Below are 18,751 nucleotides of genomic sequence, written 5' to 3' on the forward strand. Positions count from 1 at the left end.
GGTTTTGTTTGTTTGCTTTGGGTTTGTTTTTTTTTTTTTGTAATTTTATTTTGAAAAACTTTCAAACCTACAGAAATGGTACAGGAATGTTACAATGAGCTCTCTTTTCTATAGCCCCTAGATTAAGCAGAGCTTAATTTTTAAAATCTCATTAATGAAATTTTCTTTTAAAATACTGATTTTATCGCTTTTGAGAAGGAATTACATTTGTTTGACTCAAAATTCCAAAGGATTATACAGTGAGGAATCTTCCCTAAACCTTGTTCCCCATTACCCAGGGCTTTTTTCTAGAAGAAGCCAATGCTTCAGTTTCTTATGTACCTGTCCAAAGAGATGTCATATGTACACAAGGAAATATGGTTGTGGGGCGCCTGGCTGGCTCAGGCCATAGAGCATGCAACTCTTGGTCTCAGGGTCGTGAGTTCAAGCCCCACATAGGGTGTGGCGCCTACTTAAAAAAATTTTTTTAATTTAAAGAAAATATAGTTGTATGTATGTATTCTTGTTTTGCCTTTCCACACCCCACCCACCCCATACTTTATTATTCTACGCCTTGGATTTCTCATTTGAAATAACTCTAATTCAGATCAGAAACAGTGTTCTCATTTAAAAAAAAATAATTTTATTGTGTTCCATTGTGTGGGTGTTCCCTTAATTTGGTTAACCAGGCCTCGCCTCCAAGCTGGCCACTGAGGTTGTTTTCAAACATTTGTTATTGCTGCCCAGTAGTACACCGAATGACCTTTGTTATTCTTGAGAATAGTTTGCAACTTTGAGTAAAGACCAGAATTGAAATGCTATGAGATTATGTCTGGGGAGTTTCATCAGTTCAGGTGCTTAGAAGGTAGATCACTTCCTCATCTCTGTGCTACACTCCTTTGATCTGGGGGACTGGAAACCCAATCTTACATGCTCTGGACCCAAACATCTTCACTGGTGATACCTCTGGTCACAAAGGTGATAAAAACTTTTCTCAATAGGTTATTTTCTGGTGCTGAAATGACCTGTTTCTCACTGTTCTCCTGAGCCCACTTTTGGCCAGCACATCGGCCTGTTAGTTCAGTCCAGGTAGCACATACACTTTGCCACTGTCAATCGAACCTGGTCCGGGATCCATCAGTCCATTTGCGTTCTGACCTTGGTGCTGGGTTAGAACACTTGAACGAGAAGTTCAGGTTTCATAATGTTTGCATTTGGGAAATAAACCCACGTTTCCCATATGTGCTGTTTGAGGAATCCCAAGAAGCATAGCAAAACGGTATAAACACCAACCAAAAAACACAATGTGGGGCTCTTTCTCCAAGGACAGCAAGAAGGCGGGGCTGCAGAGTTAAGTAGCCAGGAACATCTTCTGCTTCCTTTTCAAATGACATCTTATTGCATGTATTCACTAGGACACGTTTCAGATAAAGGACTGAACTCCATCATTGTTAGCTCAGAGGAAAAGAAGAAAGGCTCAGAATCTAGTTAAAGATGCACCTGCTTTACGACATACACACACCACCACCACCCCACACCCTACACCTTACATATGGTGTGGCTATACTGTAGCATTTTGGTGGGGGAAGGGGGGAAGGTCATCTCATTCAGTGTCCTGCTTCCCAGATGGGCCGCTCGACATCTATTCTAGATTTTTTTTTTTTAAGAATGTATTTCACATTTAAAAATATTGAGGAAAAGAAATATATATGTCCGTTCCAAAATATATGTACATAAAGTAAAGGCAGCATCACAACTTTTGAGATAGATCCCTTCCAGCTTTTAAATCTGTAGTCAGTCTCATCATTAAGAAATGCTACTTCGTGTCCATTAACTGTTGGAAGTAATTGTCACCCTGGGGGCTTGGGCCCAACAGATTCACTTATTTAACAGACCTTCAGTGAGCATCTGCTATGGACCAGGCATGGCCACAGCACGGAAGATGTAGGGGACAGACAGAAATCCTTATCCCATGGAGCTTATGTTTTAGTGAAGGTAGAGGAAAAAAGTAAGTAAAACATAGTAAGCCTATCATATTGTGCTATGTGATATGGAGGAGAATAAAGCAGGGAATGAATGCACTAGGGAGTGTGGCGTAGAGGAAAGAAGGTAACAATTTTTATTTTATTTAATTTTATTTTTTTATTTTTTTATTTTTTTTTTTTTTGAGGGAGAGAGTGTGAGCTAAGGAGAGGCAGAGGGAGAGGGAGAGACAGAATCCCCAGCAGGCTCCACACTCAATGCTCGATCTCACAAACCATGAGATCGTGACCTGAGCTGAAATCAAGAATCGGATGCTTAACTGACTGACCCACCCAGGCGCCCCTGGAGGGTCACAATTTTAATTTAAGGTGGTTAGGGAAAGCCTCATGGACAAAGTACCATTTAAACAAAGTCCTGGAGGAGGGGAATGAGATAGTGGTGGCCCTTTGGGTAAAGTAAATAAACCTTTTGGCAGTGATTTGAGGGTAAGGCCTCTTACATCTCCAGATGTTCTTTTCACCTACTAATCACAATCCCTAGAATTCTTTTATTGGTCATACGTACTTTTATGTTAAAATGCTAAAATAAAAATACACAGTTATCAACTATTGAAAGCTCCCTGTGAATTTGTTTATCCGATGCTTTTATAAATTCTAAGGAGGAAAGAGAGTAAGATGGTAGGACAAGAGGAGGTGTGTGTGAAGGTAACAGATGTGGGGAAATAGAAAGGAAGAGCCTGCTGGGAGAGTATGGATTGGGAGGCTGGAGGGCAGGATTGAGCCAGCTCCTTCTCACCATAGTGCTGAGTGAGGTGCCCTGGGATGCAGGAACAGGCCAGTTTGGCTCAGGTGATGATCTCACGGTTCATGTGTTCAAGCCCCACATCTGGCTGTGTGCTGATAGCTTAGAGCCTGGAGCCTGCTTCAAATTCCATGTCTCCCTCTCCCTCCCTCCCTCTCTCTCTCTCTGTCCCTCCCCTGTTCACGCCCTGTCTCTGTCTCTCGCTCTCTGCCCCCCCCCCAAATAAACATTTAAAAAAAAAAACTGCATCTCCTGAGGGGCTTGGAGTGTTTGGGGTTGTGCTATAGATAGATGTAACTCGGGACACACAGGAAAGCAGTGCAGGGACTTGTAACACTATTAGTCTCTTGGTTAATTTAACAGGCCTCAGGAAATAAATGAGTCAGGAAAGCTGTGAAAGTTTCCTCTTTAATCGGTGCAGGAAAGCAGCATTACTTATGATGACATCCACCTCATCTTTTGAAATTAGATGGCCCCCTGTATCTGCATTCTAGGTTCACCGTGGTTCCTAAAAGGTCAATTCTCAAAAATGCTTCTGTAGACATAAGCTTTAGACCCTGGGTCACAAACTCAGATGCCTATACAGAGCAGACACCAGTGGCCACAAGTAGGTGTGGACCAGCGGGAGACTAGGACAAGTGGGAGAAGGCATGCCTCCCTCTGCTGAGCTCGTGGGGTTGTTACCAATAGTTGGAGGGCTCAATGTTGCTAGAACTTCTCATTCTTGACAGAAGGTGGAAATCCAAAGTTTTAGACAAGACCTTCTGAGTTTTAAATGTTGATAACCAATTCAAGGTAGTTGGATACACTGTGCAGGCCAATTTATGATCTCTGATGTAAACAGATAACTTTGGTACATCGTGGAACATGATAGGAAAGGTGGGCAAAGGAGGGACATCTGACCAACCTGACAAGGGCGAGAAGGTAAATTGTTTTAGGGAGTCAACCTCTGCCAAGTTGACGGCTTTAGCAAGGTTCCGCCTCATCTATTTAACCACTGCATTATTTGGGGAAGACTTGTAACATCTGAGTAGTGTTGGTAGAGGGGGAGAAAATGCTGAGCTGACAGACAAGCCATAGGCCCAGGTCCTAGTATTGGTTCTCTCACAAACTCACTGTGCAGCCCTAGGCAGGTCCCAGCCCCTCCAGGTTTAATTTCTTCAGGGGCAGAATGAGAAGCTGGATTTAAGGGTTTTCAAAACGGGCCCCTCCCAGCCTAGGAAGACTTCAGAGATGCCTTTGAGGGGTGGGGAAGGGTGGAGTATCCCGGGGCTTGCAGTAAGACAGCTCAGCCTTTGTTCTGTTTTCTCTTTGGGGCTTCTGCTTTTCTGTTTTACATCTTGAAATTCTGCCAAAAAAAAAAAAAATTAAATTTCTAGAAGAGACAGTTTTCCCACTTTCAAAAAAGCTTCAAAATCACCAAATGAGCTTATCAGGCCTGGTATGAGAGTTATTAGTAGAGGTCTGCAGCTGATCTGAATGAACGAACACTAGGTCTTTTCCTCCATTTGCTGCTGTCCTGTCCACTGTCTGTCTGGTTACGATTGCTCCCGCTCCGACCTCAGGCGTCGATCAAATCAACAAGCAGCCGACAAATATCGGAGGGATTCTGACACATTACCCAGTCTCATAGCTTGTTTGGGGGGGATTTTCTTTCTGTGTTTTGGTGAACACATGTGTCCTTTTTGTGATACTGTCTTGATCATATTTGCTACTAAAAAACTTTTCCTGGCTTACAGGATTTGATTAATTCTACCGACCTTTCATACGTTTGAAAAGCACTCAACTGACTTTTATTTTTTAATTAAAAAAGTTTTTTTAATGTTTATTTGTTTTTGAGAGAGAGAGAGACACACACACAGACAAACTGTGAGCAGGGGAGGGCCAGAGAGAGAGAGAGAGAGAGAGAGAGAGAGAGGGAGGGTGTTATGCCCAGAATTCCTGATCCCCAAAGACCACCAGGGAGCCGAGTCTGATGTAAAAGCAAAAGAACCTTTATTCGAACTAGCTCGAGCTCAATCCCCTACCTGCAGCGACTCAGTGGTGAGATACCTGGGGGGAGAGAGCGAGTTCCCAAAGGACAAAGGTTTTATTGGGGCCTAGGGGCAGTTGGTGAGGTAATGGCTGTGGCCTCAGCCGATTGGCTGGGGAAGAGTCGGAGTCCTGTTAGGCAGGTGAGCGGGAGGTTACTCAAGGGGAGGAGGCGTGGTCAAGGTGAAGGACACAGAACAAGATGGAGTCGGCTGGTGTAGGCCCGCCTTTTCAAGGGCAGGCACAGAATCTTGAAGCAGGCTCTGAGCTGTTAGCACAGAGCCTGACATGGGGCTTGAACTCGCGAACCGTGAGATCATGACCTGAGCCAAAGTCAGATGCTTAACCAACTGAGCCACCCAGGTGCACCTATTTTTTAATTAAAAAAATTTTTTTTTAATGTTTATTTTATTTTTGAGAGAAAGAGACAGAGCGCGAGCAGGGAGGGGCAGAGATAGAGGGAGACACAGAACCTGAAGCAGGCTCCACGGTCTGAGCTGTCAGCACAGAGCCTAATGTGGGGCTCCAACCCACGGAACCGTGAGATCATGACCTGAGCTGAAATTGGATGCTTAACCAACTGAGCCACCCAGTCGCCCTAGAAAATCATTCAACTGACTTTTAAAAATTAGCTATAATTTATTGATAGTCTCATATGTGCTGACTTTATGTATATCACCTCTAAGCTTCAGATTATTAACCCTGCAGAGGAGGTATTTTTGTGTCTGTTGTACTGACAAATAAGGAAACTAAGGCTGGGTGAGGTTAAAGGCTTACCCGGATCACATAGGTTTTCAGCCCATACCTGTCCCAGCATATTCTCAACCAGACAATCTCTCTAAGGTTGTTTCTAGCTTTGAGAAGTTAGGAGGCAGGAGTTCTGCTGTCTTAAGCTGCCCTACAGTCAACTGCAAAACTGCTGTCAATTTTCAACTTTCCGGAACCCGTCATCTACCTACAAACCTTGAATGGAAGCTTGTTGAACTCACAGCTATTCAAGTTTGTTGCCCTAATCTTGAATTGAGGGCAACAATAGATAGAAGGGTCTCTCAATTTGAATAGTCTCTTCCATGGTCTGGACATCGTCATTGGGAAATGAGAAAACTTTAGGTCTGGGGGTGGAAATAGACTTTTGGGGATGAATAAGTGGATTTTCAGTGTTATTTCTGCACTTGGCTGAGCTGAGTTTCTCCTGCAAAGGAAATTGCTTTCCCTGTTTGTTGATCTGCCTCAAGTTCTGGTCCAATGGATTCAGTTACCCTAGTGGCGGGTGTAAGCCAAGCGTGTGGCACAAGGCAAGCATTGACTGTGGACAGTTGTGTTTTTGTTGTTGTTAAGCACTTTGCTGGGCACATAGTATATCCTAGATCAGCGTTTCTAATTGCTGTAACCACAGGATTTTTTTTTTCTTAAAAGCTCACCTCCAAGATGGTAACACTGTAACATTTTCAGAGAATGTTTGTGAACATTGTAAACAACAACAACAACAACAACAATGTGAACAGGCAGCAGAAGTGTTATGATTCTCTTTGCACAGGCAAGAAAAGTTTCTGATCATTCATTCAGTTGGCAAGTGGAAGCGCCTGCACGGTAACTCGGATATTTCCACCATAAATCCTGTGTCCTCTCCGTTTTATTAGAGTCGTTGGCTTTTCTGACTGGAGGGGAAACCAGTGGACTTTCAGGATCAGCCTAATTTTTGTTAACATCTCTGATGGTGATTTTGAAAAATAAAGAAAAAAAAGCCAGTTTATTAATCGCATGGCTTGAGAAAAACACAAATAACCATTGTTTTTCCATTAAAAAAAAAGTAGAGGTCTCAATTATAAATAAGGCCTGAAAGTTTAGAGTTTGCCATGATAAAAAATATGGGCAAGTGTTTCTTTTTTTTTTTTTCTTTAAAAATTTTTTTGATGTTTATTTATTTTGAGAGAGAGAGAGAGGCCATGAGCAGGGCAGGGGCAGAGAGAGAGAGAGAGAGAGAGAGAGAGAGAGAGAGAGAATCCCAAGCAGGCTCTGTGCTGATGTGGGGGTTCCATCGCACAAATTGTGAGGTCCTGACCTGAGTGAAATCAAGAGTCAGACGTTCAACCAACTAAGCCACCCAGCTGTCCCCCAAATATGGGCAAGTGTTTCTGGGCCCACCCCTACCTGGCCTCTGTTTCCTGCCGAGACGAGAATGGAATTTGGATACTGCCCACTTCTGGGAGCGTTGTTTTTTGTTTGCTTTGCAGCTCAGATGCTTGAATGATTCATTGATTGATTGGCTGCCTCTGACTTCTACAGCTAAGTGAAGAGGTTTGTGTATGTATGGCTTTCCTTTACGAAGGAAAAGAGAAGAACGCTGGAACTCGCTCCCTTTGCTTGGAGCTTTCCAGAGCCCATACTAACAGATGAACCTAGGTTACCTGGATGCCTTTTCTCTTTCCTTAGAGGTTAATTCTTCAAATGGTTTGTGCCCAATTCTGCCCCTCTGTGATAATGAGGCAGGTATTTAGAAGGCGCAGGAGTAGTCTGAAGAATGCTTTGGGTCGCCCTAGACAGAGGGGACACAGGAAGGGCTCACGAGGATGAGAACTTGGTAGTCAGGTAATCATTCCGTTTCCTGTCACTGAGAGCCATGCTTTGCGACCTTGGCTACACGAGTGAATTATACAGAGAGCTTTTCAAACATACTAATGCCTGAGACTCATCGCCCCTCGGTCAGGGCAGGGTCTAAGCAAAGGTAATTTTTAAGCTTCCCAGGTGATTCTACATATGCACTGAGGTGTGAGAATCTCTGATGGCGGCTTCCAGTGTCTTGTTGAAAACCAGGTGGGATAATCCCAAGTGACAGCAGCTTGTCCTGCCAGGACGTTACAGGTATGTTGGGTGAACAGTTCCTTCAGTGTAAAGCACACATTTATTGAGCACCTCTGTTCTAGGTGCTGGGAATACTTCCAGGAACAAGACAGCCTGTGTCAACAGATGCTTTCTTTCTAGTGGGCAGAGACAAATAATAAACACACCGACAGGACTGCGAGGAGTGTCAAGAAGGAAACAAACTGAGAGATTAGGGGTCAAGGAAAGCCTCCCTGAGAAGCTATTTTTGCAGGACCTGAAGGAGCAGGGGTACCTGGAGCCAACGATAAGGCAGAGGGACTAGAGGGTGAAAAAGTCCCGAGACAAGGAGGGTGGTGTGTTTGAGGAGCAGAAAAGCCTGCAGTCACTTTCCTTTATCTCGAAAGAGGAGTGGCAGACAGTGAGCAAGTGCCAGCCTGACATTTCTTGCAGTTCACGCAGATCACTCAGTATGCTCTTGCCAAATAGGACACACTCTGCCAAGGAAGCACAAAGGGAAGTATCCTGCCGGAGCCAGGGTACTGGGTGCTGGACAAAGAAGTCTCCGCGGTATTAGCCAAAAATTGCTGACGATGAGAAAAAAATTCGGCAGTCCTACGTGGCACCGAGATAAGCTATGAAAAGGAAAAAAAAAATGCAATTATACATTTGATATCCAGACGATTTGGCCTCATTCTTTAGTCTTTTATCTTGTTGCTCACCATCACTTTGAATGCAGCCTATCAGTGGGGCAGAACTGGCCTCATTTGAGAACTCATTCAATTCTCTGACACGCTGCTTTTGAGGCCTCCCCCCAACCAAACTTTCTGGACGGGGGAATGTTTGTCAGATGTGTATAAGGTCAGAGCCATCGGCTCTATGCCTGTAGGAGACCCTAAATATTTCTGTGAATCTCTTGTTTTTGAGAAACACAGACCCAGCTCCCTTCCTTGTTTTCACACAAGACTTCTACTTAAATTGTGGAGGCTCACCAACTGCTTAACATCTCATGGCAACCAAAGAAAAAAAGCTACACTGATTTATTTTTAAAGGTTGTTTTTCTTTTTCTTTTTCTTTTTTTTTTTTTTTTTTTTTTTGGAATCTCTACACCCATCATGGGGCTCAAACACACAACCCTGAGATCAAGAGTTACATGCTCCTCTGACTGAGCCAGCCCAGGTGCCCCGACACTTATTTTTAGCCAAACTTTCTGAGGTCCCTCTCCTATTAAATTTAAATGTTTTTTTCAATCACGTAACCTGGAATTAATTTTTCTGGTTGGCATGTTGTTACTCATACTCTATAAAACAAACCATGGGGTTCAATGCAAAGAAAACAACTGCAATTAATATATATCCTCAACCAGAACATCCAAGAATTCCAATAATTTCCAAATGCTTTTGCATAAGAGATCATAATGATGCCCGGGTAAAATAGGAGGGCTTTAAAAGATGATTTTAATGAGAAAGATAGCCCTTCTTAAATTCTTATGAGGCAAGGAAAAACTTACCCAATTATTGAAAGGAAAAAAAAAAAGGCTGTGGCAATTGTTAAAGGATTTCTTTTATTTCTAACAATAATATAGGGGTTTTATAAGCTCTTCCCATGCCGTAAGTAGGAGTGTGAAACTTAGCCGATGGGATCATGGAAAGAGGGTGACTGAATTATAGTCATGGCTACTACTAATGAGGAAAAACAAGTCAAGAGGAAACCTGGGACAGTTTTCTCTTTTTTTGAGGCTTAAACAAGACAAGATGGATTTAAATTGCATCAGGATGGGTTTCTTCTTGAAATAAAATGCCCATAATGCCTATAAAACAAGCCAGTTGGTTAGAAATATACATGTCTATGGTTTCCATCAATTCTTATGTTATGTGGTATAGATCATACATGGTTTTTGAAGCACCACAATTATGGCACCTGGAAGTGAAGGTTAAGTGTTACCAGAGTTAGTAAAAATAATTAATTAGTGGGTATTTACATGGCAAAATAATTGGCCATGAGGCCAAAGGACCATGTCTGCCTTGTTCATTGTATTCCCGGCACCTAGCACTTCATGGATACTCTTCCAATATTTGTTGAATGGATTCATTTTTCAAGTAAGTAGCAGCCGCACTACATGCATTTGATCCCTCCAAAGTTGATTAGAAGTAACTTCTCCAGGAGAGCTTATGTTACCCAAAGACAGCAGATGCACCAAGAGAGCAAATGAGATGCTCAAGGATGAGCAGTGATGTCTTATCAAGGAAAACAGCAAAACCTCTTTTTTCCTGAAGACCTTTCACCATTAGGACGAGCAACTGTTGGTAAAAGCAGAACAGCAGGAAGATTTGAACTGCCAAGCAGGATCATGCTTTCAAGTATATTCCTGGCTAAAAGCAGGAGATAAACTGGATAAAACGTAGCAGCCCTGAGATCTGTCCCTGATTAACTAGGCCTAAGAGTAAGAGTCTAAAGAACGGCTGCCTGGCTGAACACATCCTTTGGATATTGTTATCATCAGCAGCTTCTAGATTTGAAAACAGTGCTGAACACGCTTTCAAATGATCTTTGAGGTACTTTAAGCTACAGCTGAAAGCTTACCTCGCCTTCTTTTCTGTTTGCTTGAACAAGAGCCTGAAAAAGAAGGTTAAAGAGCTCTCTAGTGATGTCCTTCACTCCTGTCCTAAAAAGAACCTCTATTCTTTACTGAGTTAAGGGGATTTCACAACTCCCAGAGGACAATGTGAAGTTAGTTTTCACTCACTGCTGAACCAACTAAAGTTCCTTTCAGATTCTTTTCCTAGACTGGAAAAGTGTCTGAGCTCTTCAAGCTAGTATTCGTTATTGCAGAAAGATGGAGATTATGTTATATTCTATACTATAATGGGGCATAAAACGTTTAAATCATGAAGCTTCATAAAATGTGTAAAAGGTTAAAAAAAAAGCATACCTTAACATTTATAAGTACTTATCACTGGTCTGTGAAAGGACATTTTCTTAGTGCCTCAACCTGTAAGTGAATGTCAATAAAGATGAGTGGGAAGATATTTTATACACATATTTTTCCATATTTATTATACAAGGTATTTATTAATAATAATTTATATTTATATGGAGATAGTAATCTCTTCCATAATTGACACTGCACCCAGTCCTGGTGTAGCTATTTAAATGCATGTAAATTAAGTAAATTATAGCAAAGTCACAAAACTGACAAGCCCAATATGAGAACAGCAGTCTTCAGATTAAAAAAAATTTTTTTTCATGTTTATTTTTGAGAAAGAGCGTGAGTGGGGGAGGAGGAGAGAGAGAGGGAGACACAGAATCGGAAGCAGGCTCCAGGTTCCCAGCTGTCAGCACAGAGCCCGACTCGGGGCTCGCGTCCATGAACCGTGAGATCATGATCTGAGCCGAAGTCGGACACTTAACCGACCGAGACACCCAGGCGCCCCTCAGTCTTCGGATTTAAAAAAATTATTTGCTGGGGCACCTGGGTGGCTCAGTCGATTAAGCGTCTGACTCTTGATCTCAGCTCAGGTCATGATCTCACGGTTTGTGGGATTGAAGCCCCTGTCAGCTCTGTACCAACAGTGTGCAGCCTGTTTGGGAGTCTCTCCCTCCTTCTCTCTCTGCCCCTCCCCTGCTTGCACTCTCTCTCTTTCTCAAAAATAAATAAATTTTAAAAATAAAATTAAAAAAATAAAAAATTATTTGCCACCGATAATTTGATAAATATAATTAAAATGTATCTGTTGGATATATATGTTGGATTTCATGCATATAATACTAAAATACAAAGTTGGAAGTTGCTGGCTAGACATCACTTTCTTAAACAGCTTTATTGAGATAGTATTCACTTAGCATAAAGTTCACACTTCCATAGACTTGTGCAGCCATCGCCAGAAACTAATTTTAGAGCATTTTCCCTACCTCCCAAAACTACTGTTAGCAGCCATTCTCCACTCTTCATCCCCTTTCCCCCAACTCAGCTCTGGGCAACCACTAATCTCCTTTCTGTCACTATGGATTTGCTCATTGTGGACATTTTACATAAATGGAATTGTACAATATATGATCTTTCGTATTCAGCTTTTATCACTCTGCGTGTTTTCAGGGTTCAATCATCTTGTAGCATGTATCAGTACTTAATCCTTTTTATGGCTGAAAAATATTCCAGTGTGTGGATAAACCATTTTTGTTTATCCATCAGTTGATGGACATATGGTTTGTTTTCACTTGGGGGCTATGATGAATAATGCTGCTGTGAACATTTGTGTGCAAGTTTTTGCGTGAACATCTGATTTCATTTGGGGGGGGGGTTGCTGGGTCATTTAATAACTGTTTAACGTTTTTAAAAACTGTTTTCCAAAATGACTGCACCATTTTACATTTCCACTAGCGATGTGTGAAGGTTCCAGTTTCTCCGCATTCTCATCAACACTTGTTGCCTGTCTTTCTTCTTAGAGCCATTTAATGGATGTCAACTAATATCTCATTGTGATTTTTGAGTTGCACTTCCGTAATAACTAATGATGCTGTGCATCTTTTCGTGTGCATATTGGCTGTTTGTTTATCTTTCTTGGAGAAATGTCTGTTCAAAGTATTCAAAACTACTTTGACTGTTTTTCATCTGGGCTATGTATTTTTTTATTGTTGAGTTGTAAGTAGTCTTCATATGTTCTGGACACTTGACCCCTATGAGATGTATGATTTGCAAATATTTTCTCTCATCCTGTGAGTGAGCGGGTGTCTTTGCACTTTCTTAATGGTGTCCTTTGACTCAGGAAAGTTTTCCTAGTTTGATTACCAATTTATTTTTTCTTTGGTTGCTTGTACAAAACTTTTTAATTTTAATGAGGCCCAATTTATCTCTATTTCCTTTTGTTGCTATGTTAAGGTGTCATATACTATATAAGAAACTATTGGCTAAACCCAAAACCATTGGGTTTTGAAGATTTACTCCTATGTTTTCTTCTTAGTGTTTTATAGTTTTACCTCTTACATTTAAGTCTGTGATCCCTTTTGATTTATTTTTTCTGTATGGTATAAGGTAGGGGTCCAGGTCATTCTCTAGCATTTGTATATCCAGTGGTCTTTCTCAATTTATATGTCTTAGTCCTCTTGTTGAAAATAAATTGACCATAAATGTAAAAGTTTATTTCTGGACTCTCAATTCTAGTCCATTATCTATATAGATCTGTCCTTGTGCCTGGCGGTACAACCCTGTCTGGATTACTGTAGCATTGTAGTAAGTTTTGAAATCAAGAAGTGTGAGTCCTTCAACTTTCTTGTTTTGAAGGAATTTTTTAAATTAAATTATTATTATTTAAAATTTTTTTTTTGATGTTTATTTATTTTTGAGAGAGAGAGAGAGAGAGAGCATGAACAGGAGAGGGGCAGAGAGAGAGGGAGACACAGAATCTGAAGCAGGCTCCAGGCTTCCAGCTGTCAGCACAGAGCCCGATGCAAGGACTTGAACTTACAAACTGTGAGATCATGACCTGAGCTGAAGTCAGACACTTAACCGACTGAGCCACCCAGGCACCCCTATTATTATTATTATTATTATTATTATTATTATTATTATTTAAGTAACTCTGTCCTCGATATGGAGCTTGAACTCACAACTCTGAGATCAAGAGTCGCATGCTCTACTGACTAAACCAGCCAGGTGCCCTAAAGGAACCTTTTTTTTTTTTTTTTTTTTTTAATTTTCAATCTAGTGTAGTTAACATGCAGTGTTATATTTATTTCAGTCTTCATTTTTTTTCACCAAGGATCTTTTGACTATTCTGTGGGCATCCCTTTTGCAGGTCTCACTGAGATAGGGTCTAATCCTTAGTTTTGCAGTTGTAGGCCTTTAAAAAAATTCTCGAGGTATAGCTGACATGGGCTGGTTTCAAGTCTACAACATAATGATTTGATATTTGTATATACTGGGGAATGATCCCCACAATAAGTCTAGTTAACATCCATCACCATATGTAATTACAAATTTTTCCCCCTTGGGATGCAAACTTCTAAGATTCTCTCAGCAACTTTCAAATATGCAATACAGTATCATTAACTATAGTCACGATGCTGTACATTACATCCCCATGGCTTATTTTGTAACTGGAGGTTTGTATCTTTTGACCCCTTTCACCCATTTTTCCCACCCACTACCCTCTCCTTGGACAACCACTAATCTGTTTTCTGTATCTGTGAGGTTGGTGGTTTTTTTTTTTTTTTTTAGTATTTCATATATTTCATACATAAATGAGATCATGTGGTATTTGTCTTTCTTGGTCTGACTGACTTCACTTAGTCTAATACGTTCAAGGCACATCACTGTTGTTACAAGGGCAAGATTTCATTTCTTTTTATGGTTGAATAATATTCCATTGTAGATACATACCACATTACCTTTATCTGTTTCTCCATGGATAGACACTTAGGGTAGGGCACCTGTCGAGAGCCTGTGGCTCTCGATCTTGGTGTCATGAGTTCGAGCCCCATTTTGAGTGTAAAGAGTACTTAAATAAATAAACAGACTTTTAAAAAAATAGGTTGTTGCCATGTCTTGGCTATTGTAAATAATGCTGCAGTGAACAAGGTGGGGGGTGCGGGGGGGGCATGTATCTTTTCAAATTAGTGTTTTGTTTTCTTCAGATAAAAACCCAGAAGAGTTGCTGGATCATTTGGTAGTTCTATTTTTAATTTTTGAGGAACCTCCATACTGTTTGCTATAGCGGCTGCACCAATTTACATTTCCATCGACAGTACACAAGGGTTCCCTTTTCTCCATATCCTCTCAACACTTATTTCTTGTCTTTTTGATAATAGTCATTCTAACAGTTATGGGGTGAGTTTTGGGATCTTGAGTACATCAGTTTCCCCCAAAAGTGAACAGGTGACAGAGCAGTTCATATTCCTCGAACTTGCAAGAAAATGTCATCTGATGGCTACATTTTGTGATATTTCCTGTTTGGCGCCCTGACCCAAAATGCCAGTAGGGAAATTCCCCCTTCTAAAATGCCAGATTAGTTGCCAAGAGGTTGCTTGCTAAACATGGAATTGGAAACTAGACAGAGAGGAGGGATACAATGTAATGGTTAAGAGTTACAGGCTTTAGGACCAGACAGCTCTAAGTTTGAATCCTGTCTCTGCCACTCAATGATTGTGTAACCAGGGCAAGACTTTGGACCCTATTCATTTGTACAGGGGGAAAAAGAGTCCTTTCCTCATACACTGGCTGTGAAGGTAAAATGAAACAGGGAATGTAAACCCTTAACACTGCCTATGACTAATTAAACTTAAGTATATGGTACCTATTGGATGCACTTGTAGAATGTTTCCTTCCGAGTGTGAAGAACTGGTCTTTGTCATAGCACAGGCTTTCTGGTGACTTGAGTCATTGTGTCTGCAAATAGGGGGACGGACCTTTTTGGTTTGAAAATCATTGGCCAAGACTGGAGCCATTTATACTCTAGAGTGGGATAGAGGGACCTGGAGAGCATTGTCACCACCTGCCTCTGGACATTGCATTGCCTGATGGAAATGGTAGGCCAGTGTCGTTAGATTTCAGTGTTGTTGATGATACTGATTTTTGGTCATTTAAATTGCAGAGGGTAGGAGCACCTGGCTGGCTCAGTCAGAAGAGCATGCGACTCTTGATCTCAGGGTCATGAGTTTGAGCACCACGTGGGGTGTAGAGATTACTTAAATAAATAAAACTTTTAAAAATTAATTAATTAAATTGCAGAGGGTACTATTTACTAATCTAGCCTTTTAAATCTGGGATTTAGAGCCTTCCTTTGCAATGGCTTTTTCAGAGTCTGTATATTCAGAAACCTCAGTTACCAAGAATACCACTAAGATTTAAGAAATAAATGAAAACAGGGGCATCTGGGTGGCTTAGTTGGGTGAGTGTCCGACTCTTCATCTTGGCTCAGGTCATGATCTCACAGTTTGTGGGTTTGAGCCCCGTGTGGGGATCTGTACTGACAACTCACGGCCTGGAGCCTGCTTCAGATTCTGTGTCTCCGTCTCTCTCTGCCCCTCCCCCGTTTGCACTCTGTCTCTCCCTCTCTCTCTCTAAAAAATAAACATTAAGAAAAGAGAAAAAAGAAAAAATAAAAAAAAGAAAGAAGTGAAAACGGGCGCCTGGGTGGTTCAGTTGGTTAAGCATCCGACTTCAGCTCAGGTCATGATCTCTTGGTCCTTGAGTTCGAGCCCCACATTGGGCTCTGTGCTAGCAGCTCAGAGCCTGGAGCCTGCTCCGGATTCTGTCTCCCTCTCTCTCTGCCCCTCCCCCGCTTGCACGTGCACTCTCTGTCTCTGTCAAAAATAAACATTAAAATTTTTTTTTAAATAAGTGAAAAACCACTCATTGAAAAGTCAAAATAAATGTCGCAAAAACTCATGCGCTTAAGAGAATCCCACAAAAGATCTTTACTCAAAACCCAAGAGTCTAAACTAATGAAAGTTTATCAGTGTCTAAGTTCATAGTAAATGGAAGAATAAAAAAAAAAAAAAAAGGAAAGAAGGTTGTCAGCTAGAAAAATAGAGAAATGTCAGTCTGGTAGTGAGGAATGAGACATACAAAAAGACAGATGTAAGTTTAAAGTAACAGCTTTCTAGAGGCCATTTTTCATTAGGACAAATAGCTCTGCATCTTTTTTTTATTAATTTATTTTATTTATTTTGAGACAGAGAGCGTGGGAGCAGGACAGGGGCAGAGAGAGAAGGAGAGAGAGAATGCTAAGCAGACTCTGTGCTGTCAGCACAGAGCCCAACGTGGGGCTCAGACCCACAAACCGTGAGATCATGACCTGAGCCAACATCAAGACACCCCTCTACATACTTTTGAAGGCATCCACTGATCATAGTAGAATACATTGATGTTGATAATGATAATGATGCTTTTTAATCACTGAGTGTAAGTTCTTTTTCAAAGATTCAAGAAAACCTGAGTTTTCTTGGGGAGAAACGTTCTGTAAAAAGGAGCTAAAGTTTTAGGCAAGATATGGGATATCTCATTCTCTTGTTTGATCGCAGATAAATGTTACTGGCCTTAAATTCTATTCAACAGGTTGAATTTGCAAACTAAAGGAGTATTCAAATAAGTAGTGTAGGAAGCTTGGGGTTGAACTGTTTCTGTGCATTCTCAGCCTAGTATGTGGTTGTTATTAAGTATCCTTGAGGGGAATCAAAGCTGTAATTGTAACTTCTCCCTCAGCAGGGTTTCCTCCGAGCCCCTTCAATATCTGAGCTAAATAGACTTGTGTTGATCCACTCTGGAGGGCCTGCATGGGGAATATGAAGAATGAAATTACCTGGCAACTAGCACTCTGTATACCGCAGCCATTCCGTTCCGGTCAGGCATAAACAAGCACAGTGACATTGCTCTATGCTTCTTTTGTGGAGTCTGCAGCTCAAGAGATTTCTGTCAACTGGAAGGTGAATGCTGAATATCGCCCACACTGGATTTGAACCGGTAAACAGTTTCGAACAAACATAAGGTAGACAGACTGAAGTTCTAACATCCCATTATTTTGTCTACCACCCGTTCTAATGTGGATTTTAAAGCTTTAATTAGGCATGGGAGCCAGCACAGAGCCTGAAAGAGACCCGTTAGGATTTTAGTTCGAGCTGGAAGGCTTTTGGAAAATTTGGCCCAGCCTCTTCATTTTACAGAAGGGAAAACCGAGGCTCTGGGACATGTTATGATTTAATGTAGGTCACACAGTTAATTAGTGACAGAGCGAGAGGGAACCCAAGGTGTCCCCACAACTCCTTCGGCCGGTGGTTTTCTAGTAGGCCACCTACTCCTAGACCGATGTCCCTGTCTCCCTCCTTCCTTTCTTCCTTTTTCCCCCCCTGTTTGTTCTTTCTTTCCCTTCATCGCGGTGCAAATCAGAACGTGGGCCTGAACACCGGGAAGACTAGGTGTCAGCCCCAGCTCTCCACCACTTGAGGTGCGCGCTCGCTCGCTCGCTCGCTCGCTCTCTGCATCAGGACTTGGGGCTGGGTCTCTTCTCTCCATGGCAGGTGCTTAGCACCTGGGCAGAATCGCTGCATCATCGCGGCGCCCCTCTCCCTGCTCCCGATTTTACAGCACGGGCGTGTGTCACGGCGGTGGCCGAGCAGGAGAAGGACGCGGGTCCGAACCCACGCCGTTTGAAAAGGGAGGCTCAGGAAACCCTGTCGGTTCCCGGCTGGCCCCGGGCTGGCGGAGAGATGCCCAGCGCGTGAGTGACCTCGGCGCCGACCCCGCCACTGGTCAGCTCGCGGCCGGGGCGTGCCCGCCCGGCCTGACGTGGCGGCGGGGCCGCGGGGAGGGGAGAGGCCGTGGCGAGGGCGCGGCCTGACGTGGCGGCCGCGGCGGGGCGGCGAGGGGAGCCCGGGCCACTGCACTGCCCCGCGCTCCGGCCAGAGGGCGCCCGGCGCCAACACTTCCCCGCCCCGAGGCCGCCCGGGGCTCCGGGAGTAACCGCACCGGCGATTGGGTCGGCGGCGCGGCGAGGCCATGTTGGAGCGGGGCGGCGACCCCGCCTCCCGCCGTCCTGCGCCCCGGGTCGGGCCGGGCCGCGGGGGGAAGCGGCGCGGCGAGAGGGATCCTCCCTCCCGGGTCGCCCGACGCGGCGGGAGCGACGGCGGGAGCGGCCGCGGTCACGGCCGCCCCTCCGAGTCCCGGCCAATCAGCGGCGCGGGCACAAATATGCAAATGGCGCGCCGGTGCTGCCGGAGTGCCGCTCGCAGGGGCTGGTGGGGTCGCGCTGGGGGAGTGAACTGGGCCAATCAGGCGGGTGCGTGGCGGCGCGGGGGAGGCGGTGCCCCTTCACTCCTCCCTCCTCTCCCTCCCGGCCCCGCGCTGACAGGGGGGCCTGGCCGCGCCGCCGGTAAGTGCCGCCGCCGCCCGCCGTTGCCACCCGCCGCCCCAGGTGTGGGGAGGCAGCCCGGGGGGCACCGCGGGGCAGCGGTCGCTGTTCAACTGGTGGGGAGAGGCGGGGGCGGGCTCTGTCAGCCGGGTGGTCGCCTGAGGCCGCCCCCGCCCGGCCAGCCGCGCGTGTCAGTCTCGGTCGAGGCGGGGGGCGGCGGGGGCGCCTCAGTCATGGCGAAGCCCGAGAGCCAGCGAGCGGCGGTGAGTACGTGCCGCCGCCGCCGCCGCCGC

General features: G+C 43.8%; 1 protein-coding gene across 5 annotated transcripts in view; it reads left to right on the top strand.

The window, feature by feature from the left end:
* Positions 1-18,751, top strand: part of CHD9 (chromodomain helicase DNA binding protein 9) — a 240,894-nt gene that overhangs the window by 34,653 nt on the left and 187,490 nt on the right. Inside the window, exon 1 of one of the 5 annotated variants that reach the window (XM_040498015.1) lies at positions 18,463-18,479. The exons of the other annotated variants lie outside the window; for them this stretch is intronic. The gene's annotated coding sequence lies outside the window, so the exon portion shown is untranslated. Of the gene's footprint in view, positions 1-18,462; positions 18,480-18,751 lie in introns of those variants that run through there. 5 annotated transcript variants of the gene reach the window in all.

Source organism: Herpailurus yagouaroundi, unplaced genomic scaffold, assembly GCF_014898765.1.
Source record: "Herpailurus yagouaroundi ecotype Mexico unplaced genomic scaffold, PumYag 190, whole genome shotgun sequence".
Taxonomy (NCBI): Eukaryota; Metazoa; Chordata; class Mammalia; order Carnivora; family Felidae; genus Herpailurus; species Herpailurus yagouaroundi.